Source organism: Canis lupus, chromosome 13 (assembly GCF_011100685.1).
Source record: "Canis lupus familiaris isolate Mischka breed German Shepherd chromosome 13, alternate assembly UU_Cfam_GSD_1.0, whole genome shotgun sequence".
Classification (NCBI taxonomy): domain Eukaryota; kingdom Metazoa; phylum Chordata; class Mammalia; order Carnivora; family Canidae; genus Canis; species Canis lupus.
The window spans coordinates 14239312-14264413 of record NC_049234.1 but is presented as its reverse complement, the minus strand read 5'-3'; positions in this window follow the sequence as shown (position 1 = coordinate 14264413).

The window sequence follows — 25102 nt, the reverse complement described above, 5'->3', positions numbered from 1 at the left end:
AACATCTGGTAAGAGAAGTCAATGGATAATGGGCAATTGTAAGTACTTGGTCAAGAATTTGGGAAGACTAAATTAAGTATTTTGCTACACAACATCATTTGGCTGTTATTATCTGATATAGATATCAGGGGAGTATAAAGGTATCTTTGACTCACTTTTAAAAAGTAAAACTTTAAAAATAGGATTAAAAGTCTATAATTTTTTACTATTTATGTCTTTTCTGATATTGGTGTGCACAGAATCAAAGTTCCTCTTTTTTTCTTATGACACAAAGACAATGATTCACTTGAGCTAACTATAGTGTAATCCAAAGACAAAAAAAATTATCAAAATTGTTTTAAGTACTTGGTTTAATTGTAGCAGAAACTCGGCTTAAGAATTATTCTACAGGGCGTCTGGGTGGCTCAGTTAGTTAAGTGTCTGCCTTCAGGGCGTCTGGGTGGCTCCGTTAGTTAAGTGTTTGCCTTCAGCTAAGGTCATGATCCAGAGCTACTGAGATTGCGTCCACCACATTGGGCTCCCTGCTCAACGGGGACTCTGCTTCTCCCTCTGCCCCCTCCCCCTGCTCATGTTCTCGCTCACACTCCTTCTTTCTCTCAAATAAATAAAATCTTTTAAAAAATGAATTCTACCAGTCTTTTGAAAGCTGAGCTTTTATTAAATCCATAACAATATTATACCTCTCTAGTGCAATATCTGAGACATGACGTTAAGTGTGTTCTCTTTAAAACATGTTCTTCCTAACTTTCAGTTATAAACTATCCTCCTATTTAAAATGAAGCTACTACAACAATTTCTAATTTGGAGGAAAGTCTGACATTTCCTTTTTCTATATAAATGCTATCCTTCTAAATGTGCATTCTGCATCCCTGGTATCTTAAATCAATTATGGTCTTCTAAATAGAATATCCTCTGACTACTGTGTTTATGTAATTATAGCCCTCTAGATGAAACATTACAGATGAAAGAAGACATCATTTATTTGAAATTTCAGGAACAATATTGAAGAAGAACACAAATACAAACGCCAAATATAGTAGAGGAAATCTAGTAGTAAAAAAATACAACAGCTTGAAAATTTTTATGGTTAGAAGATACTTGATTGTTATATGGAAAAAATGTGGTTCTAAAATAATACACAAACATAGTATGGCACATCTAATATGTTTTTTTTTAAAGATTTTATTTATTTATTCATGAGAGACACACAGAAAGAGAGAGGCAGAGACATAGGCAGAGAGAGAAGCAGGCTCCATGCAGGGAGCCCAACTTGGGGCTCAATCTCCAGGATCATGCCCGGGGCTGAAGGTGGCGCTAACTGCTGAGCCACCCAGGGATCCCCAACACCTAACAGTTTTTTTAAAAAAAGAGTTCTTCTCAAAATGAGTGCCATCATTTTAGCATTACTGCCATTCAAAATATAGGGATTCCTGGGTGGCGCAGCGATTTGGCGCCTGCCTTTGTCCCAGGGCGCGATCCTGGAGACCCAGGATCGAATCCCACGTCGGGCTCCCGGTGCATGGAGCCTGCTTCTCCCTCTGCCTGTGTCTCTGCCTCTCTCTCTCTCTCTGTGTGACTATCATAAATTAAAAAAAAAAAAAAAGATATACAAAATATATTCACTATGAACTTACAAGATTATTGAGATTTTATGAATTATGAAATTTATGAAATTAGCTTATGAACTCTACTGGTATCAAAACAGGTCTACTCTGTGAAGAGCCAACTCTGAGAAGTTATTTCTATAAAAGTGTTGAGACGAGACTGTATATTGTTGAAACTCTTCAGATGCTAAGCTAGAGGAGCTCATTTAACTTGCTACTTGGAAAGTTTCATGGATTCCATAGATTTATCTATAAGATTCAAAACCAGGTTTTAGGAAAAGACATTCTGGGGGTTACCATTTTCTCCAAGATTGGTGAAGAAAAGAAAAATAATTCACACATTATTGTAGAATCACCAGGAAAACATCAAGGGGGAACTTAAAAAGACATACCACACAAGATTCTACTAATATGAAGTCATTAAAGTAGATAATTTGTGGAAAACAATTTGCTTTGAATTTGGGAAAGGCAAATATTCCCTAGAGATAATTTGATGAAGACACTATTACTTAAAATCTAATTTTGGGGCAATTACAGATTGATACTGCAAGTATCTCCTTTTAGTAGTGGTTTGTTCCCTTAAGATTTTAAACAATTCTCTGGTTAATTTAGTCAGGCATAGAAAACTGAAATCACAAATTGAGAGAAAAGTAGGAAAGGAAATGTAACACTACTATATAAAAATATAAAATCATAACAGATCACAAAATTCAATATTGTTATAATTGTAACTTTATTTTAAAGGTAAGAGTGAAATGCCAAGAAGTTTAATGGTATGGGACTAAGTAATACTAAAGCATCTAAGTAACTATCTCCACCCTAGCTGATTGGTTAAGTAAAATATCTCTGGCATAGTTTACAACTTTTAAATTCCTCTCATAGACTTTGAGAGGTAGAATTATGACCAATTACTGTGATATCTGTAATTTGCTTTTTATTTTTTTTTTTGTAATTTGCTTTTAAATAAACGGTGGCATATTACATATGTCTTAGTTTAGATTATTTCATGGGGCAGTTATCCTAAAATTAATCATTAATCCATATTAATAAGTAATGCATATTCCAAGAATGATCATTTAGCATTAATTTCAAAAAGCAGTGCTCTAGAAGTGCTCACTACAAATTGATTCATGGTCCTTCACCTTCCAAAAATATAGAATTATACTTACAATAGAAACTGTCTCACTTTGGTAAAAGTTAGTGGCTTGTTAATCCACAAAATGTATATTAGAAATACATTCTCAGGATGCCTGGGTGGCTCCGCAGTTAAGAATCTGCCTTCAGTTCAGGGTGTGATCCTGGGGTCCTGGGATCAAGTCCCACATCAGGCTCCCTGATGCCTGTATCTCTCCCTCTGCCTGTATCTCTGCCTCTCTCTGTGTGTCTCTCAGGAAAATAAATGAATAAAATCTTTTAAAAAATTAGGAAAAAAAAGGAAAAAAAAACCACTCTCATTGGTGAAATCACTTATTTTCAAGATATGTGCCATGTTTAAAATTTTTAAGATATTCTTCATTTTCTTGATAAATAAGGTATGAAATTGGTGAGCATTCCACTATTTCCCTTTTGAAATATGCCTCAGGCATGATAGTGTGTCTAGATAAAATTTTAAAAGATTCGTGTTGAGGGGGCGGGGCAAGACGGTGGAGGAGGAGCGTCCCCAAGTCACCGGCCCCACCAACTTACCTAGGTTACTCAAATCATCCTGACCACCTATGAATTAGGCCTGAGATTTAAAGAGAGAACAGCTGGAACGCTACAGAGAGAAGGGTTTTCGCTGCTAACAAGGTAGGAAGGTGGGAAAAAATAAAATAAAAAAAGAATCCAGTGGGGGAGGGGCCCCCACAAGGAGCCGGGCTCAGGCCGGGAGGGCCCGGGAGAAGCGGGGACGGGGACGGGGACGGGGCCGCGACGGTCCCCGGAGTCTTCCCGCCGGGAGGGCGCTCGCAGGGAGCTCGGGCGGGACCGCAGGAGGCAGCGGAGCCGCTAGCGGGAGGGCGCCCGGGGGAGAGCGGGCCGAGCTCGGGGAAGGGCCGGAGCCGGGGGGCGGGCGGGGGCTCCGGGCGGAGGGGGCTGCCCAGGGCGCGGGGGACACAGCCCGGGACCCTGCTCCCCCGGGACAGGCGGGGCGGGGAGGGCCCGGGACAGCGGGGACGCTCCTGCCCCGGGCCCCGAGCTGTGCGGGGCAGCGCCCCCCCCGCCCCCGAGCATCCAGGCCCCCGCGGACTGGGAGCTGCGGTGGTTACGGGGGAGCTGACTCCAGGGCTGGGGGGCGGCCGCCGCCAGGGGTGGTGTCCCTCCTGGTGTCACCCTGTGCCTGGGAGGGGCGGACGCCAGGGAACAGGGGCCTCGGGGTACACAGCTACCCGGAGGGGGGGCATCTCCCCAGGTGCACACACCTGAGAGTCAGCACAGCAGGCCCCTCCCCCGGAAGACCCGCTGGAAGGACAGGGGAAGAGCAAGTTATTGACCAAGCAGCGCTAGAAAGCTCCAGGGGAAGTAGAGGGATTTACAGTGTACAGAACCAGAGGATACCCCCTCCTTGTTTTGTTCTTTCTTTTTTTTTTCTTCCTTTTTTCCAGTACAACTCATTTTTAGGCACTGTGCATTAAGCAAAATGACTAGAAGGAAAAACTCACCACTAAAGAATCAGAAACAGTACTCTGCCAGAGTTACAGAATTTGGATTACAATTTGATGTCAGAAAACCAATTCAGAAGCACAATTATAAAGCTACTGGTGGCTCTGGAAAAAAGGCATAAAGGATTCAAGAAACTTCATGACTGCAGAATTTAGATCTAAACAGGCCAAAATTAAAAAACAATTAAATGAGATGCAATCCAAACTGGAGGTCCAAACCATGAGGTTTAATGAGGTAGAAGAAAGAGTGAGTGAGTGACATAGAAGACAAGTTGATGGTGAGGAAAGAAGGTGAGGAAAAAAGAGAAAAACAATTAAAACACCATGAGGAAAGGTTAAGGGGAAATAAGTGACAGCCTCAGAATGAGAAATTTACATTTAATTGGGGTTCCAGAGGGCACCGGAAGGGACAGAGGGCCAAAAAGAATATTTGAACAAATCATAACTGAGAACTTCCCTAACTTGGGGAGGGAAACAGGCATTCAGCTCCAGGAGATAGAGAGATCCCCCTAAAATCAATTAAAACCGTTCAATAACTTGACATTTAATAGTAAAACTTGCAAATTTCAAAGATAAAGAGAACATCCTTAAAGCAGCAAGTGACAAGAGATCCCTAAGTTATATGGGGAGAAATATTAGATAAACAGCAGACCTCTCCACAGAGACCTGGCAGGCCAGAAAGGGCTGGCAGGATATATCCAGGGTCCTAAATGAGAAGAACATGCAGCCAAAAATACTCTATCCAGCAAGGAGCTCATTCAGAATAGAAGGAGAGATCAAGAGCTTCCAAGATAGAAACTAAAAGAATATGTGACCACCAAACCAGCTCTGCAAGAAATATTAAGGGGGACTCTGTAAAAGAAAGAGGAAATCCAAAGAAACAATCCACAAAAACAGGGACTGCATAGGTATTATCATGACACTAAATTCATATCGTTCAATAGTAACTCTGAACATGAATGGGCTTAATGATCCCATCAAAAGACGCAGGTGTTTCAGACTGGATAAAAAAAAAGCAAGACCCATCTATTTGCTGTCTACAAGAGACTCATTTTAGACCTAAGGACACCTATAGACTGAAAATGAAAGGTTGGAGAACCATTGACCATTCAAATGGTCCTCAAAAGAAAACAGGGGTAGCAATCCTCATATCAGATAAAGTTTATCCCAAAGACTATAGTAAGAGATGAAGAGGGACACTATATCATACTTAAAGGATCTATCCAACAAGAGGACCTAACAATCATGAATATTTATGCCCCTAATGTGGGGGCTGCTGAGTATATCAATCAATTAAGACATACTTAGATAATACACTTATACTGGGAGACTTCAACATGGTGCTTTCTACAATCGATAGGTCTTCTAAGCACAACATCTCCAAAGAAACAAGAGCTTTAAATGATACACTGGACCAGATGGATTTCATAGATATCTACAGAACTTTACATCCAAACGCAACTGAATACACATTCTTCTCAAGTGCACATGGAACTGTCTCCAGAATAGACCACATACTGGGTCACATATCAGGTCTTAAAAATACCAAGATTGGGGTTGCCGCCTGCATAATAATGCTTTGAAACTAGACATTAATCACATGAAGACATTTGGCAGAAATTCAAACACTTGGAGGTTAAAGACCATCCTGCTAAAAGGTGAAAGTGTCAACCAGGAAATTAGAGAAGAATTAAAAATATTCATGGAAACTAATGGGAATGAAGATACAACTGTTCAAAATCTTTGGGATACAGCAAAAGCAGTCCTTTGCAATACTTTGCAATACAAGCATCCCTCAAAACGTTGGAAAAAAACTCAAATACACAAGCTAACCTTGCACCTAAAGGAAATAGAGAAAGAACAGCAAGTAAAACCTATTTTATTTAACATTCTTCCAGCAGAAGAAGAGAGTTAATAAAGATTCGAGCAGAACTCAATGAAATAGAGACCAGAAGAACTGCAGAACAGATCAACAAAACCAGGAGTTGGTTCTTTGAAAGAATTAATAAGATAGATAAACCATTAGCCAGCCTTATTAAAAACAAAAGAGAAAAGACTCTAGTTAATAAAATCACAAATGAGAAAGGAGAGATCACAACCAATACCAAGGAAATACAAATGATTATAAAAACATATTATGAAGCAGCTATACACCAATGAATTAGGCAATCGAGAAGAAATGGATGCATTTCTGAAAAACCACAAACTACCAAAACTGGAACAGGAAGAAATAGAAAACCTGAACAGTCCAATAACCAGGGAGGAAATTCAAGCAGTCACCAAAAACCACCCAAGACACAAAAGTCCAGGGCCAGATGGCTTCCCAGGGGAATTCTATCAAACATTTAAAGAAGAAACAATACCTATTCTCCTAAAGCTGTTCTGAAAGATAGAAAGAGATGGAGTACTTCCAAACTCGTTCTATGAATCCAGCATCAACTTAATTCCAAAACCAGACAAAGAGCCCACCAAAAAAGAGAATTATAGACCAATATCCCTGATGAACATGGATGCAAAAATTCTCAACAAGATACTAGCCAATAGGGTCCAATAATACATTAAGAAGATTACTCACCATGACCAAGTGGGATGCAAGGCTGGTTTAACACTCGTAAAACAATCAATGTGATAGATCATATCAACAAGAGAACAAACAAGAACCATATGATCCTCTCAATAGATGCAGAGAAAGCATTTGACAAAATGCAGGATCCATTCCTGATCAAAACTCTTCAGAGTGTAGGGATAGAGGGAAAATTTCTCAGCATCTTAAAAGCCATCTATGAAAAGCCCACAGCAAATATCATTCTCAATGGAGAAACCTTGGGAGCCTTTCCCCTAAGATCAGGATCAAGACAGGGATGTCCACTCTCACCACTGCTATTCAACATAGTAGTAGAAGTCCTAGCTTCAGCAATCAGGCAACAAAAAGAAATAAAAGGCTTTCAAATTGGCAAAGAAGACGTCAAACTCTCCCTCTTCGCAGATGACATGATACTCTACAGAGAAAACCCAAAAGACTCCACCCCAAGATTGCTAGAACTCATACAGCAATTCGGCAGTGTGGCAGGATACAAAATCAATGCCCAGAAATCAGTGGCATTTCTCTACACTGAGACTGAAGAAAGAGAAATTAAGAAATCAATCCCATTTACAATTGCACCCAAAAGCATAAGATACCTAAGAATAAACCTAACCAAAGAGGTGAAGCATCTATACCCTAAAAACTACAGAACACTTCTGAAAGAAATTGAGGAAGACACAAAGAGATGGAAAAATATTCCATGCTCATGGATTGGAAGAATTAATATTGTGAAAATGTCAATGTTGCCCAGGGCAATTTACAAGTTTAATGCAATCCCTATCAAAATACCATGGACTTTCTTTCAGAGAGTTAGAACAAATCATCTTAAGATTTGTGTGGAATCAGAAAAGACCCCGAATAGCCAGGGGAATACTGAAAAAGAAAACCATAGCTGGGGGCATCACAATGCCAGATTTCAGGTTGTACTACAAAGCTGTGGTCATCAAGACAGTGTGGTACTGGCACAAAAACAGATACATAGATCAATGGAACAGAATAGAGAACCCAGAAGTGGGCCCTCAACTCTATGGTCAATTAATATTTGACAAAGCAGGAAAGACTATCCACTGGAAAAAGTACAGTCTCTTCAATAAATGGTGCTGGGAAATTTGGACAGCCATGTGTGGAAGAATGAAACCAGACCATTCTCTAGTCACAAAAATACACTCAAAATGGATGAAATATCTCAATGTGAAACAAGAATCCATCAAAATCCTAGAGGAGAACACAGCAACACCCTTTTTGAACTTGGCCTCAAACAGCAACTTCTTGCAAGATACATCTATAAAAGCAAGGGAAACAAAAGCAAAAATGAATTATTGGGACTTAAGATAAAAAGCTTCTGGGTAGGGATCCCTGGGTGGCACAGTGGTTTAGCGCCTGCCTTTGGCCCAGGGCACGATCCTGGAGACCTGGGATCGAATCCCATGTCGGGCTCCCGGTGCATGGAGCCTGCTTCTCCCTCTGCCTGTGTCTCTGCCTCTCTCTCTCTCTCTCTCTCTCTCTCTGTGACTATCAAGAAAGAAAGAAAGAAAGAAAGAAAGAAAGAAAGAAAGAAAGAAAGCTAGCTAGCTTCTGGGTAGCATGCATGGCTCAGCGGTTTATCGCCACCTTCAGCCCAGGTTGTGATCCTAGAGTCCCGGGATCGAGTCCCGGGCTCCCTGCGTGGAGCCTGCTTCTCTGTCTGCCTCTGTCTTTGACTCTCTCTCTCTCTCTCTCTCTCTCTCTCTCTTCTCTCTCTCTCTCTCTCTCTGTGTGTCTCTCATGAATAAATAAATAAAAATCTTAAAAAAAAAAAGCTTCTTCACAACAAAAGAAACAGTCAACAAAGACAACCTACAGAATGGGAGAAGTTATTTGCAAATGACATATCAAATAAAGGGCTAGTATCCAAGATATACAAATAACTTATTAAACTCAACAGCAAAGAAACAATTGAATCATGAAATGGGCAAAAGACATGAACAGAAATTTCACAGAGGAAGACATAGTAATGGCCAACAAGCACATGAGAAAATACTCCACATCCCTTGCCATCAGGGAAATACAAATCAAAACCATAATGAGATACCACCTCACACCAGTGAAAATGGTGAAAATTAACAAGACAGGAAACCACAAATGTTGAAGACGATGAGGAGAAAAGGGAACCCTCTTACACTGTTGGTGGGAATGTGAACTGGTGCAGCCACTCTGGAAAACTGTGTGGAGGTTCCTCAAAGAGTTAAAAATAGATCTGCCCTACGACCCAGCAATTGCACTGCTGGGGATTTACCCCCAAAATACAGATGCAGTGAAACGGCAGGACACCTGCACCCCGATGTTTAAAGCAGCAATGTCCACAATAGCCAAACTGTAGAAGGAGCCTCGGTGTCCATTGAAAGATGAATGGATAGAGAAGATGTGGTCTATGTATACAATGGAATATTACTCAGCCATTAGAAATGACAAATACCCACTATTTGCTTCGACATGGGTGGAACTGGAGGGTATTATGCTGAGTGAAGAAAGTCAATTGAAGAAGGACAAACATTATATGGTCTCATTCATTTGGATAGTGACTAAAGGGGAAAGAAGAAAAAATAAGTGGGAAATATCAGTGAGGGTGACAGAACATGAGAGACTCCCAACTCTGGAAAATGAACAGGGAGGGGGTGGTGGAAAGGGAGGTGGGCGGGGGTTTGGGGTGACTGGGTGACAGGCACTGAGGGGGGCATTGATGGAATCAGCACTGGATGTTATGCTATATGTTGGCAAATTGAACTGCAATAAAAAATATACAAAAAAAATGATTTGTGTTTCCTGATTTGGAACATAAGGTTGATTGAATCCTTCATATCGATGTTTTTTTTTAAGATTTTATTTATTTATTCATTAGAGATGCAGAGAGAGAAAGACAGAGAGAAAAGCAGGCTCCATGCAGGGAGCCCAATGTGGTCCTTGACTCTGGGACTCCAGGATCACACTCTGAGCTGGAAGGCAAACGTTTAACGACTGAGCCACCTAGGCATCCCTACATCAATGTTTCTAAACCTTTGGTAATTTTGCCTCCCAGAAGACTTGGTAGTAACAGAAGATTTGGGGTTGTCACTCTTGGAGGGAAGGAGAAGGCGAGCATTACTGGCATCTAGTGGTAGATGTCAAGGATGCTGCTAAACAGCCTACAATGCCCTTTTCAGCCCCCATCAATGAATAATTACCTATTGTGAACTTTTTATAAAAGATATTACCAGAGAACGTACAAGGATAACGATCTAGGACTTATTTTCTTCCTTTAACCATGGATCTTGTCTTGTCTCAAGCTTACTAATAAATATCTTTCAATACCATTTTGTAACCAACAGAATACTTATAATTAAATAATTCACAACAACCACCATTAGAATGTTTTGGACTTAGAATTCACATCCTGATGTGAGAATATGAACACGTGCTCAAAAGACTTTTAAGAAGTTCAAAGAATAACATTAGCCATGCACCTGAAACAACCCATGTGTCCATTAATAGAACATCCATATATGATATGATATGATATGATATGATATGATATGATATGATATATTCATTTAAAGAACAATATGCAGCAATGAAAAAGAATGAACTTTCACACATGGATGGCAAAATTCTGTAGACAAAAATATTAAACAAAACTAAACAAAAAAAGAGAAGATATTGTATATTTTCCAACCTAGATGATTGGTTAAATAAAACACATCTGGCATAGTTTACAACTTTTAAGTTCATCTCATAAACTTTGAAAGCTATAAGCAATTAGTATGATTAGTACTAAGAAATTACTAAGTAATTACTACTTAGTTAATTACTTACTACAGTACTAAGAATTACTAAATTACTACTACAGTACTAAGAATTAGTAAATTCTCTAATTTACTCTTAAATAAATACTTAAATAAATCACATATCTACCTGTGATTTGTATATGTACACAAACAGGCAATTGAAGTCAGATTGTCACTCTTTGGAGGTAATGACTAAGAAGAAACATGAAGGTAGGTTCTGTATGTTCATAATAATATGTATCTTGATCTCAAATGTAGTGTAAAAGTGCAATAATTCTACCTTTACACCTTTTGAACTTCATACTGATGGTACATACCAATGAGATAAGTTTGAAAACACACTTAATTGTACTTAGTTGCAAAGCTGTCCTAAGCACTCAACCTCATTGACTCTCAGTTATGGTATAAAAATTTTTTGTTTGTTTATTTTTACAGTGAGTTTTATCACCTATATTCATGGTGAACTCAATGATGCTGTGTAGGAAAACAGAGTTATCTATTATGGATTTAAAAAGTGATCAGAAGAGTTGTACTCTAAACACAAAAACAATTTTAGGAGTAAATCAACTAATTTATTTCCCTTATAATTTTTACTTTTTTATGACAAGTATATGCTAAATATTTTCATTAATGTAATTAATATTAAAGAATAATACAATAAATCAGCATTAAATCACTGTTTAGTTAGCAAATATTTTTTCTTAATAGTACACACAATGTCCGTATGCCTCTAGAGGCCAAATTTGTTAACTGCCCCCATTAGATATCCAGAAAAGATGGAAAATGTGAGAGCTATGAATGCACTTTGCCTGGCAGGTTAGCTTACACAGAGCTGGAAAACTTGTACATGGGATGAACTTAGGTCTCAGTTTACCTAGAACAGCACTGGTTCACACTTATTGTCTTTGTTTAATTTTCAAAAGCACTCTTAAGCCTCAACAGTGGCTCAGCTTAGACAAAGATTATGTAGTCACCCTATCTGGTATGACTTTGAACTAGATGTTCAGGGCATCTATCTTTGAGTATGCATAGAAATAATTAAATTAATTGTGAATAGGGAGTAGTGCAATAAAATCTCTTCTGAGAAAGAGAAAAGGAAAGAAGATGAAGATTCCTAAAGCAAAATCTTAATGTATAGATAGAAACTTAAGTGTATAAACCTAAAACAGATGTATGAAAGATTATAATCTTAAAGATATGATACACATTATATCTAGATTTAAATGCATGTTACTGTGTTCTACAATCTTTATCTGAAAACAAAAAACTCCAGGTAAAGAATATCATGCTATATTTAATGGTAACTTAATAAGTTTAAAACATAAACCGCGAACATTTTATTTTTTTTAAGATTTGATTTATTTATTCATGAGAGACACAGAGAGAAGGCAGAGACACAGGCAAAGGGAGAAGCAGGCTCCATGCAGAGAGCCCGATGTAGGACTCCATCCCAGAACCCCAGGATCATGCCATGAGCCCAAGGCAGACACTCAACCTCTGAGCCACCTAGGCATCCTTTAAACGACAAACATCTTAATACAATATCATATTATATTTTATAGAGCAAGTGTTAAATTCTCTCATTTTTACTGCCTAAAAAGAAGTACTACTATGGTACATCTAGACTATACTATAGTAGCACCCAGGCAAAAGATATTCTTTTTTATTTTGTAAGTTTTTCTTTTTTAATTCAAGAAGAATATTATGCTTAAATAGCATTACTATATCTTATAGCCTGATATGTGCCTGATGAATAAAAGATATTTGTCTTTATAGGGGAAAATCCTCAGAATATACTCATAATTAGTCTTTGAAAAATGCTTTTATACACACAAAAAAAGAAATCAACACCCGATAAAAACAGAAAAGGTGAAAAAAAAGCACAAAAAGATTTGAACCTTTGAACATGTATTATGCACACAGATTCCTAGCTCAACATTGTGAAAGCCTAGAGGGAAGAGATTGTATTTTTATTTTTTGTATGTGTCTATTTATACATTGATTTTAATAAATGTAACCATTTTCCCACAAAACATTTAAAAGAGACCATCATTAACTGACTACAATGTGCTATTGGATATTGCATATTATTGTGGTTAAGAGCATGGACTTTAAGTCCAGATACTGGAATGGAAGTCAGGTTTTATACCACCTCATATAATAGTTATGGGTGTTGTAAATGCTTGTAAAATGCTTCAACAAATGCATAAACATAGTAAGTGGTTATAAGTATTGTTATTATTATTGTTTTGTTATTATTATTGACATGAAAGACCTAGGCTTTGGTTTGTTCTTTGGACAGTGGAGGTGATAGACAAAGAGATAAATCTATTAGGTTGAATTAAAAAAAATTCAGAGCTATAAATATTTCTATGTAGAATTTAGCCATAAATGCAGTGACAGTTGCTCAATAAATGCTACTCTGCTAACAATGTAAGTAACTTAAATCTATGAAAGTGCTTTTCTATTGTTTTCCACATCATTCAAGTAATTCTATTAACTTCAGTAAATTTTTTTATTAGAATCTCAAGATTCAGAGTTTCATTGGCACTTTGATTTTTTTTTACTTTCTGCTAATAAAAATGAGGTCCTTTAGCTCATTATTTTTTATGACATTTGGTGGAAATTTCTAAAATAGTGGACATCATTAATTATTCAATTCTTAATAGAATCAAAGAGGCCTGGAGATTTTGCCTACTTATATATCCTGTAAATATACTTTGTACAGAATTACCTTTAAGAAGATGGTAGCATACCTAGACATCCCTCCTTTTCTTAAGAGAGAATTCTGAATTGCCTCTCAGGTAAAGAAACTTACTAGTAAATAGCTCTCAACAAATGGCAGCCTCTAATTTTTTACTGACTTCTAAATGTATGCTCTCAAATTTTATTTAACTTTCTGTCTTCTAATGGAACAAAGCAATATACATGTTTTTCTTGAATAGAGAGTGGCTCAACTTCACACAAAGCTTTCTAAAAAGGAGAAGGAGGAAGAAGAAGAGAAGGAGGTGGAGGGGAAGGAGGAGAAGGAGAAGAAGGAGAAGAAGAAAGCAATTCATGAAGATGAGGTATATTGACTGCTTTGCTTATTATGGATCTTTAGCACATAGCACAAGTCCTGGCACATATAAGCACTCAATTGTCACTACCTATACTTTTCTTTTTCTTTTCATTTTAACTTAGAAACTAATTTCATAAGACATTGTCTCACTATTTAGAGATGACAAATTTCTAATTTAGACTGGATGATGGTAGTCAGCATCATTCAATCACTGATTCAAATTGTAAAATACTTATTGTACAACAATAGTGCACTTATTATGTACCATGCAAAGTATTAGGCAATTAGAATACAGGAAGAGAATTACTGGCGACTTGGTTACTACATTCATTGACCTTTGAGTATAGTATGGATGAGATCACCATGAACTCTTGATCATACAAGCGATTTCTATGTCAAGTTCTTAAAGATCCAAGCAACATTACATTACTGTAAAGTTTGAGGAAAGGGGAAAGAGGAAAAGAATATTTACAGTTTTTATATTTTTAGAAAATAACTACTTTGATTAGAGTATCTACTGTTTTTCCATACTACATCAAAAAGTCAGAAATCTAAATATTAGGAAAGGTACATAGTGTTTAAAACTTACTTCTTTAATTTCTGTCTTCTGAGAATTCATTTTGGTAACACATTTCTGCTGTGATTCTATAGAATGTTGTATAGCCAAAACACTGGTAACATTTGCTAACCTCAAACCCAAGGATATTCTGTGAATGCTATTACTTGGGTTATTTAGCCTCAGTAAGTTGCATTTTAGTGCTTAAAATAATGCTGATCTCACTCCTACAAAGTGCTTCCCATTCCCATAAGTACTTGTCCTGATAGAATTATACCACAGGGAAACTCATAATTGTTTGTCTCTTTAATGTAATTGCCATAAGAACTGCCGTGCCTGGAACATTGAGAGGATAGCTTCAGAACATGTTGGCCTCAATGGGTAAAGGATCTAGATGGTTATTTAGATACTTTTCACCATTCTATATTTTCTCTCAGGATTGAAAATATGGAGACATCAGCAGAAGATGGGTAAAAACTACTGAGCAGGCATTAGGGAAAAAATCTAGTTCAAGATATTAACATAAAATAAGTTTACATATAAATGAAATGTATTAAATGACACTGAGAGGGTACTATAAAATAATACAAAATGAAGTTCACAGTGAGGATTAGAAATGTCATAATTCTTAAAAACTAACCTACTATTATAAAATATAGGAAATAAAAAGTCAAAGTCTACAAAAACACAATAGAAATAAAAAATTAACTTGCTTCTATCAGTTTGTGTGAAAGAAAAGAAAGGATATGAAGAATTGAATATTTAACTAATGTAGGTTTGAAAATTATTGAATTCTACACTGTGAAAAAATAAACTCCTTATCAAAGGCTTATAAACATTTTAAAACGTTGGTTGTATATTATTCTGCAAAGAAAATTTCAAATAAAACTTCAGAAAGTGCTAAATAATATGGTACTTTGACCAATACAAATAAATGTAGCAACGATGATGAAAGAAAAAGAAAACACAAAAATACAAACAAAACAAAACAAAACAAAACAAAACTAGAAAATCTATTGAAAATAATGTTGGTATCAACTATAGAAAATGTAACCAAAATTACTAAATATCTAAAAATGTTTTAATAAAAAAAAACACGTACATAAGCTTATGGTTATTTAATTTTGTTTTTAGGGAAAAATAATCAGTTATAATCTACTTCAATGCTACAAAGAGAATAAAATTGAATTAATCATCTATTTAGAGATAACATAAGAGAAAAAGTGGTTTAGGAAACAGAGAATGAGTAGAATAATAAACATATATAAGAAATCATCCTATTTAAAAAGAAGACAGAGAGAAGGCACACATGCACATAAATAAGAATGAGAAAAGTCACAATATATGCAGAGTAAATTGAAAGAGTCAAAGACTACTTTGGGAAACTCATGCAAATAATTTGAAGTATCAGATCAAATATAAAGTACAAATTTTAAAAATACCATTGTGTAATAGCAAACCTAAACAGTTAAATACCCTGAAAAATTGCTAAGACTGCCAAAGTCCTATCATTAATAAAACTAACATTTATTGAATGTCCAACAATGCTAAGCTCTGACTAAAGAGATGTATAAAGCTTATAGTATTTGCTTCTGATAGAGTTTCTATGAGGAAGTTGCACGAATTTTTCAAGTTGTAATGAAGGAAATAATATACAAGATAACTTCTAAGATTAGAAAAAAAGAAAACGTTGCCATTCATCCAGTTATTCGCCAGTCTAGCATTGATGACAAGTCTGAGAAAAAACAAAGTGTGAAAATTGCCAATTAATTAACTGAAAAGTGCCAATACAAAAAATTTAAAGTATTAGTATTAAATTTAATTATCATTAAATTTAGTGTACTCATATATTTGTATATTTGATTATATATGATGTTTCTCTCTAGGTTGCAGTCATATCTCAAAACTTGACTGGAGAAGGATCTCACTGAAGACCACTTGGTGTTGACAGAATTCAGTTCTTTTGGACTGGTGGACTAAAATCCTCAGTTTCTTCTGTCTCTCAGTCAAAGGTCACATTCAGTTCTTTCCAGATGGGCCTCTAGAGAGTACTGCACATAACAATGTGTTTTATCAAAGCCAACAAGAACGAGGGACTTCCAACAAGATGGAAATTACGGTCTTACCAAGGTAATCATGGAAGTGACATTCCATCACTTGTGAAATTCTCTTGGTTAGAAGCACATGTATGTCCTACGCATGCTAAAGAGGGAATTGGAAAAAAGTATCAATACAATAAGATAGAGATCATTGGAGGGACATCTTATTGCTTCCCATTAAATACTAAAAAACAGTATTTAAGTAATGTTTTGGGGTTAAAATACAAAATACATCAGTATCAATTCTCCCCAAATTACAAATATTTTTAACTTAATCCCAATTAAAATAACCTTTTCTTTTTTTTCCCCCTGGAAATTGATGAAAATATACTAAAGTTTCTCTGGAAATAAACCATGTAAGAAGAATCAGGTTATAAACAGGATAAAGAAAAATAGAGAAATAAAGGACCTGCTAGTTACTAAGTCATTACTGAAAAAAAAAAAAAAAAAAAAAAGCTTGCCACTAGAGAGAAAGTAGAGTTTATAATCAATCCCAAATATACTCTGGGTTTTACCACCTAATGAAGATAAAAATTTAAATTCAATTTTAGATGGCCAAAGATTTATGTTGGAAATATGACAGGAAAATTGTTAGAAGGAAGTCTGGTTAAATAAGTTTATAAATTTGAAGTATAGAATGACTTTTAAGCTGACTTAAAACAAGAAGTAAAGAAAAAGGCTGAAAAAATAGATTCTATTAATTTTATAAAAAAAATATATTTTTAAATGCCATTAAAAAGCAAAATATCTAACAAACTAGAGGAAAGTGTTTGCAAAGCAGATGATAAATGAAGTACCCACTTCTTTAAGTATCAATGGTTTCATTTTTTTTTAAAGGAAAAACATGGAATAAACATAACGAGAGAGAACAAAATTTTAAAATGTCTCTTTGGAATATTCTAAAACTCAAACATAATTCAAGACATGCAAATTAACCAACCCCCCCAAAAAACAGCTGAATTTGAATAAGCTGTTAAAAATAAGCTGACATCCACTATATGCAAAGCAAAGCAAAAGTAAAAACCTTACATTATTCATAATATACAATTTGCTATTCCTAACTTGTAATTAGATGATTTTTCCACTGTTCCATACTTATTTCCATGTAGGGTCCAGAAAGTACCCAGGGAGCTACAAACAGATGTGAAAGCCTATGCTTGGCAGCCAGATGGAATCAATAAAAGGCAGGTTCACCGAATCCTTAAACTTGTATAATCTCATAGGAAGAAGTCAACAAGATTTCTGAAAGGAAAAGCATGCTTCAAGTACTTGAATTGATACGCAATGATGTATAAAAATTTACAATTAAAAAAATTATAAAAGGGTGTTATCAGGGACATCTTTCTTCTTTCTGTAATTTAGATACTTTGACATTTGAGGTCTTGCTGACACTGGAGGGACTACTTCCCCCAGGTTTAGCTAATTCTTAGAGAAGACTCTCTGTGAGTGTGACTCTCATATACAAAATAACCAGTCCAGAATTTATACTCTCTCTACCTATTCTACTGGACTCTCACACTCAGGGATACGATGCCTCTGCCCTAATCATCCCACTTACTCAAACTAGCCAATCCTCAATACGCATACTATGCCCTACCCACTTCTTCCTATGGAAACTATGACAAAAGTTGTCTAAATTTTCTCCTTGAACCCCAATGTTGCCTAGTGCTTCCCCTGTGTGACGTCCCAGGTGTGGGGTGCCCCATTCTCTTGGAATCTGTGAGCAGAGCTACTCTCTTCTCAATGGCAGTTGTCTCCTGATGTGCTGGCCATGCCATACTTGACTAGCTACAAAACCTACATTTAATTTTTTTAACTCTTTATTTATATTCCAATAATTAGCATACAATGTAATATTAGTTTCAGGTGTAGAGTTTAATGATTCATTACTTACAACACTCAGTGCTTATCAAAACAATTTATTTTTAACTAAGTACAGTTGACACACAATGTTAGTTTCAGGTATACATACAACTTAGTGATTCAGCTTCTCTATACATTTTGCTATGCTCACCACAAGTTTAACTATCATCTGTCACCACACAATCCTAGTAAAACCTGCATTTTATTGTTTCATCCTATCATCCTCACCACTAACTACATCAGCCATTTGGTAATTGTTCTGTTGGAATATATTTTAGTTTAGGCAGGAAATCTTGCTTTACTTTCCTACATCTAAAAACTGAAAACGGGATCCCTGGGTGGCGCAGCGGTTTGGCGCCTGCCTTTGGCCCAGGGCGCCATCCTGGAGACCCAGGATCGAATCCCACATTGGGCTCCTGGTGCATGGAGCCTGCTTCTCCCTCTGCCTATGTCTCTGCCTCTCTCTCTGTGTGTGACTATCATAAATAAATAAAAATTAAAAAAAAATAAAAATAAAGACTGAAAACTACAGGCACTCAATAAACATTTGATATTATGTCCCTTATATCAACCACCCCAAAAAGGGGAAGTCTTTGACGCCTAAAGATTCATATTCAACTTAAACTTGTTGATAAAAACCACAAGACAACATCATGGATCCCCTTGGAGAATCTCAAGTCCATTTCACCAACTGTACACTGGTTCATTTCATTTTAAATGCCAACAAAGGGTAGGTGACTGAATTTTAAAAGTCTAGAGTGATTCTTCTACTAGCTTTAAATTATTGGCTATTGCTAACCCACAGAGATCACACAGCTCACACAATCCACTTGGTGGGTAGACTAATAAGGATGTCCCCAGGGTCTGCATTACCAGTAGCTCCTATTGAGTTCAGCTCTGTGGGATCTTCAAAGTAATGTGTTGTTTAAATGGATTTGTCTTTATGTGTTTCTGTCCAGGATTTTTCTTACAAGTAACTTCACTTTAAGTTTTAGGTTAAAATGACAATTGTAATCTTCACAATTAACTAATCAAAATGGGAATGAAGCTCATGCAAAACCAATTATTTAAATGATGACACTGTAGATGCTACTGTGGAAGATTCAGGAAAATGATAAAAGCTTGAAATTTTAGCCTAATATTACCAAGCACAGAATTTTAATTTAATGAGTACTTTGCTGATAATTCCCCAAATAATGATTTTTAAATTAATGATTAATTTCTATATACCACAGCTATATAATATTCTCATTAAATGCTATGAAACTTTAATAGTTCAATACTAATAGCAGTATCACTAGAGAACTGCCTATAAAATTCAGCATGTGACTCAGTGAGCTAAATCCTCTGCATGTTTTTGTAGTCACTGGTGGCATTTCAATAATATCCTAATAGTCAAATAAGAATGTGGCCCTGCCTGGGTGGCTCAGTGGTTGAGTGCCTGCCCTTGGCCTGGGGCATGATCCTGGAGGCCTGGAATGGAGTCCCACATTGGGCTCCCAGCATGGAGCCTGCTTCTCTCTCTGTCTATGTCTCTGCCTCTCTCTCACTGTGTCTCTCATGAATAAATAAATAAAATCTTAAAAAAAAAAAGAAAAAGAATGTGGCCCTGGAAATTGCAACCAAATCAAAGAACAAAGTCAATGAGAATATCCTGTAATTCCTGATAGTTTTATTTAATAATTTAGTACCAGGAAATATGATTTTAACTATGGTTTACAGAATGACAAGGAAGATTTTGAAGGTTGGCAGAAATATTATTGTATATATTCATAATTATTATTTGTTCTCTATTAATAATGTTTTATAAAAAGATGTATTATCTTATTATGGATTTTTTGTAATGTCCTCAAAGAAGCAGAAAGGTCATTATAAAACTGCATGGATAATTTGAGGCAACCAATTTTAAGAACATACTTAGGATAGGAAAGAAACATAAAAATACTCTAAATGCTTTTGTTCTAATTCTAATGTCTCTCTCTCTCTCTAAAATAAATAAATAAATAAAAAGACAACCTATTCCTATTGCCTTTTTAAAAATAAATCTTGGCTTTCTCATCTCTTTTGCAGAGAATAACTAATTGAATAACCCTAGAACTACATGGATGATTTTCTGGATTATTTTTAGAGGAATCTAGAATACTGGTATATGAGACTTTTTAAAAAAATAGTTTCATATTTTATGTTGTCTAACAATAGACTTCAAATTCAATGCATTACCAGATCAATTGTACTTTGAGTAAAAATATCCCCAAAAGATTTGGAAGAACAGAGAGTATTGAAAAGATCATTGAACATGGAATCAAGAGCTGGATCCCACTCCAAATTTGGGCATGGGAGATATTTAAAGCTATTCACAGTTTTGATAATTGTTAATAAAATTTGAATCCCAAGACAATTAGATTTTTAGAAAGTTTTTTAGAACTAACTTTAGATCTAGAGAATAGTTGATGAATTCTACAGTTCTACAGAGATTTTATGTATCTCGCCTCCAGCTTTCTCTAATATTTCTATTTTACCTAACCATAGCATAATTGTCAGAATCAGGAAATTAACACTGGTACAATACTATGAACTAACTTAAAGACTTTATACAATGCCACCAGTTTTTCCTCTAAAGTTATTTTTGTTCCAGGATCTCACATTGCATTTAGTTATTATTTCTCCTTAGTCTCTTTTAGTCTGAAACAGTTCCTCAGGCTTTCCTTGTCTCTCATGACCTTGACATTTTTTAATAACATTGATAATTTTTTTGTCTAATGTCAGTCAATCTGGTTGTTTTAGGCCTCTTCATGACCAGACTGAAATTATGTATTTTTGTCAATAAAGTCACAGAACTGATGTTGAGTTCTTTTGAAAACATCACATCACATGGTTCCTAATCGCTGTGTCTTATTATCCATGCTGTTGACCTTCTTGGTTTCTCCACTATAAAGTTATTGTCTTTCCATGGTGGTTAATATATATTTTAAGGGTAATATTTATTTATATATTTATAGATTCACTATTTTTTTACAATGATACTTGATTACAATCAAGTACTATCATATTTATTTTGTTGCTCAAATTCAGTTTGGTGCTTGCATTTTTAAACATGTTCATGTATATATACATGTATGTGAATATATAATAAATGTATGTCATTCATAATATAGTGTATGTATATATACATATATATGCACATAGATACATAAATATAGGCATTTATTTGCTTGGTTTAGTATACATTCTTATATTCTCTAGCTCTGTACACTGAAAAGACTTCAAAGCAATGGCACTCCAGTAGTAATAAGCATACCCAGTACACAGATTTTGAATTCTAAAATGCCATTCTCTCTTTAGATACATTTATAATGGATCAAGACTCCTTATGGATTCCAGGGTTTTGGCAAGAGAAAGACTTAAATGTATTTTCATATTCTAGCTCAGAAATATGCTTGTTCACTACAGTAAGAGCCTCAGTACATGAAGCAAAGGCTCTCCTATTAAGTTTAAGGAAATTGAAAAAGAAAATTTCAGTATCAGTGGATTAGAGTCCTAGGTTGTCTAATCATGTTAAAGGAAGGAAAATGCTTGATGTTGATGACAAGGAAAAAACAACCAATGATCCCTTAACTCTAGAAGCCAATTATTCCAAGACTGGATTGTAAGGTGTATAAGTTATATTTGTTCTAATGATAATTGATGTATTTCCCCATTCTATATCTCTAATAATAGAGATTTTTACCGTTTTACGCAAGGCCCTGTTGATGTAATAGTGCAGAGTGGAAGAGGAGAGCATTTTATAATCTAATGTTTAAATGTCAGTCTTTGAGTCTCTGAGCTATGATCTGCATGAGTATTTCTTCAGTGGTACAGCTCTTCCTCATCACCCTGGCCCTCTGCTCACTTTCCTGATTAGTGTTCACAATCTTTTTTGTTTTTTGGACTATATTCTTTCTCCAAACTTTGTGTTTAGGCAGAAAAGCTAGAAGAGGCTAGACTGGGGGAAATTACTTTCACCAACTTGAAGTAAGTCTTTGGGAAAGCTTTTTCTCTTGGGTGTTAGGTCTTTGTTATGGAGGATGTTCTGGGTTTATTTCTCAAGGATTAATTTTCCCCTCTTCCCGCTAAGATATAAGAACATCTTTCTCAGACTTCACCCTGAGAATAGATAAAGCGTACAAAAGTGTGGGACCTCCCAAAGACTGTGACCTTGGGAATTCTCAATCTCATAGTAGTTCAGCAGTTCTTCAAAATTACTACTTAAGTAGTCCTACTCATTATGATTCCAGCACACATTACTCTAGGTAATCAGATCTTAGATATAATTCTCTAGGTAGATCTGTCTCGTTTTGGGTTGGAAGTTTGCCCTAAAATGTCAATTCTCTGATGGGTTAAAGAAAAACTACTGATTTTCAGGTTATCTAGCTTTTTTTCTTATAAGAACAAATGTAAAAGCTTCTAGCTTTTTAATTTCATGGAACTGAAATCTTACCTGTATATTTCTAATTAATGATTGTGAAAAAATCATAAAAATTGTTATATAATTATTTCTTATACATATTTGATATAAGAGCTCAGAAACATCATAATTGGTGTCATTTCATAAAAGTGTATTCAATAAATATTTGGTTTATATTATTTTATTATTAATTATCATAGCTGTTATACTTTCCAGGCTTTTGAATTAGTCAACAAACCCGTATTTGCCACATTCTCTTACCCTTAGGACCTATGTACTATTCGCTCACCTGTAACTTCATTAGCATATTCATGACTTGCCACAAAATTAATATAATTTGATAGTTAATGGCAAATTTGCAGAGGGGTGTTCACCAAAGCTATTCATCTACTTCTTTTCAAATTTGTTTGCACAACAATTTAATAGTTCTTTAAACTTCTGCCATCTGCAATCTAACAGTTTCTCTGGTTTTAGATGATGAGGTATACATTTCTATTTTATTACATTTTGGCCTTTGGGCCCACTTCTAGCATAGAAAGAAGAAATATAACCTTTGATCTAGATCTAGTACTTTTATCCAGTTTGGCAAAGGCAGAAACCACTTGGAACAGCAGATCTACAGATCTGCTACTCAGTAACCAGTAGTGCCCATGGAAAATAAAACTATGCCTTGTGATATTATGTTTACTGATCTTTTTTTGGCTTTTAGAAAGGTTTTTTTCCCCATCAACTTATTTGAATATAAACGGAAAGAAAAGGAGAGAGACTCAAAATAAACATTAGCAAAGCAATAAAAAAGTCCTTTTATAGGAAATGGCTTGCCCTAAAAGAGAGAACCACACAAAACCAGCTAAAGGCCAAATTCCACCTTTCTCTTTGCTCCAGTGATTGCATCTGCAAAAGGTGGACATTTGGGAATTCTCAGATGATGGAGAGGAAAACAAATTTATGAGGCTTGGTCTTCTCTACAAATGGACCAAATGTTGTATTCTGATATGGAAAATTGTATTAAATTCTTACTAGAGAAAATACAGTATACTTAATAAAGAGACAATTGAGACAATCAAATAAGATTCTAAATATGCATATCTAATTGTCCCAACAGTAATATCAGCAACATCCATAATTATTAACTGGAAAACATTATGGCTTAGCCAAAAGGTACAGCCAAAAAATGATTATAGGCATGAATGGCCCAGCTGCCTGGGTTTAAAATTCTCAAGTGCTCCATGACTTCAGCACATTTATTTTATGTGAAAATAAGTTTTTCAGAATATTTTATTTATCTGTTAGAAGGACAAAGGAAAAGCTTTATTTTAATTATACATTTGTTCTCTTATTTAAAAAAAAACAGCATTTTTTTACTATTATGTTCTGTATTATCCTTCAGTGTTATGGAATCCTCACCATTCACTTCCACCTATTATAATTCATATGACTGAAAACAGAAAACTAAAGGATAATTTATCTGCAAAGAGGAGGTTTTTTTTTATTTTCTAAGAGTTTATTTCATAAATATAAAATTCTTAATTGGTCATTAAGCTAAAGGATTTTAAGTTAGCATTTATAAAGAAAAATGAAAGAAAAATAGGTATTTCTCAGCATTAAATAATTGATTTTCTGGGTAGGATTTAGTGGGGATAAGGGTTCCAAAATCCTTATTTCACAGTAGAAGCCTTCAAGTCCTAAAGAAGGAAGAGAATTTGCTTTGCTGTCACAATCAGTAAGATTCTCAAATCCACATCTGTTGATTTGCAATCCAACATTCCTGTTATCATACAACTGTGGTATATTCACCCATTTTGGCAGTCCTTTTTCCCTTTCTGCCTTTGATTATATATATATTTTAAAATTTTATTTATTTATTCATGAGAGACATGGAGAGAAGCAGAGACACAGGCAGAGGGAGAAGCAGGCTCTATGCAGGGAGCCTGACATGGGATTTGATCCCACGTCTCCAGGATCAGGCCCTGGGCTGAAGGCGGCACTAAACCGCTGAGCCACTGGTCTGCCCTGATTATCTGTTCTTCAACTGAAGGACAGGACATTGAACAGTATATTGATCGCTATTTTATTTTATTATTTTATTTTATTTTATTTTATTATTATTATTTTATTTTAATCTGCTTATTTTACACTGGTGTATCTACATTAGTTCACTTGAAAATTATGAATTGTAATGTTTTGTTCACATTATAAAATGGAACTTGATAAAGGTTTTCAATGTCTTCCCCCAAATCCTACATTTCCCAATACAAGAACACAATTGAGGACATGAAGCAGCAACTTTTCAGATTAAGTTATACCTCTATTCTCTGCACTCTGCTGAGATTTCTCAGTGTTCCCTAAATTTGTGTATCAGAACACTCTCTTTGGAGTAGAGTATACTTATGTGGGGTAGCTGGGATGGAGACCTTGGGAGGCAATGAATTGTCCTGAAATTAAATTAGCC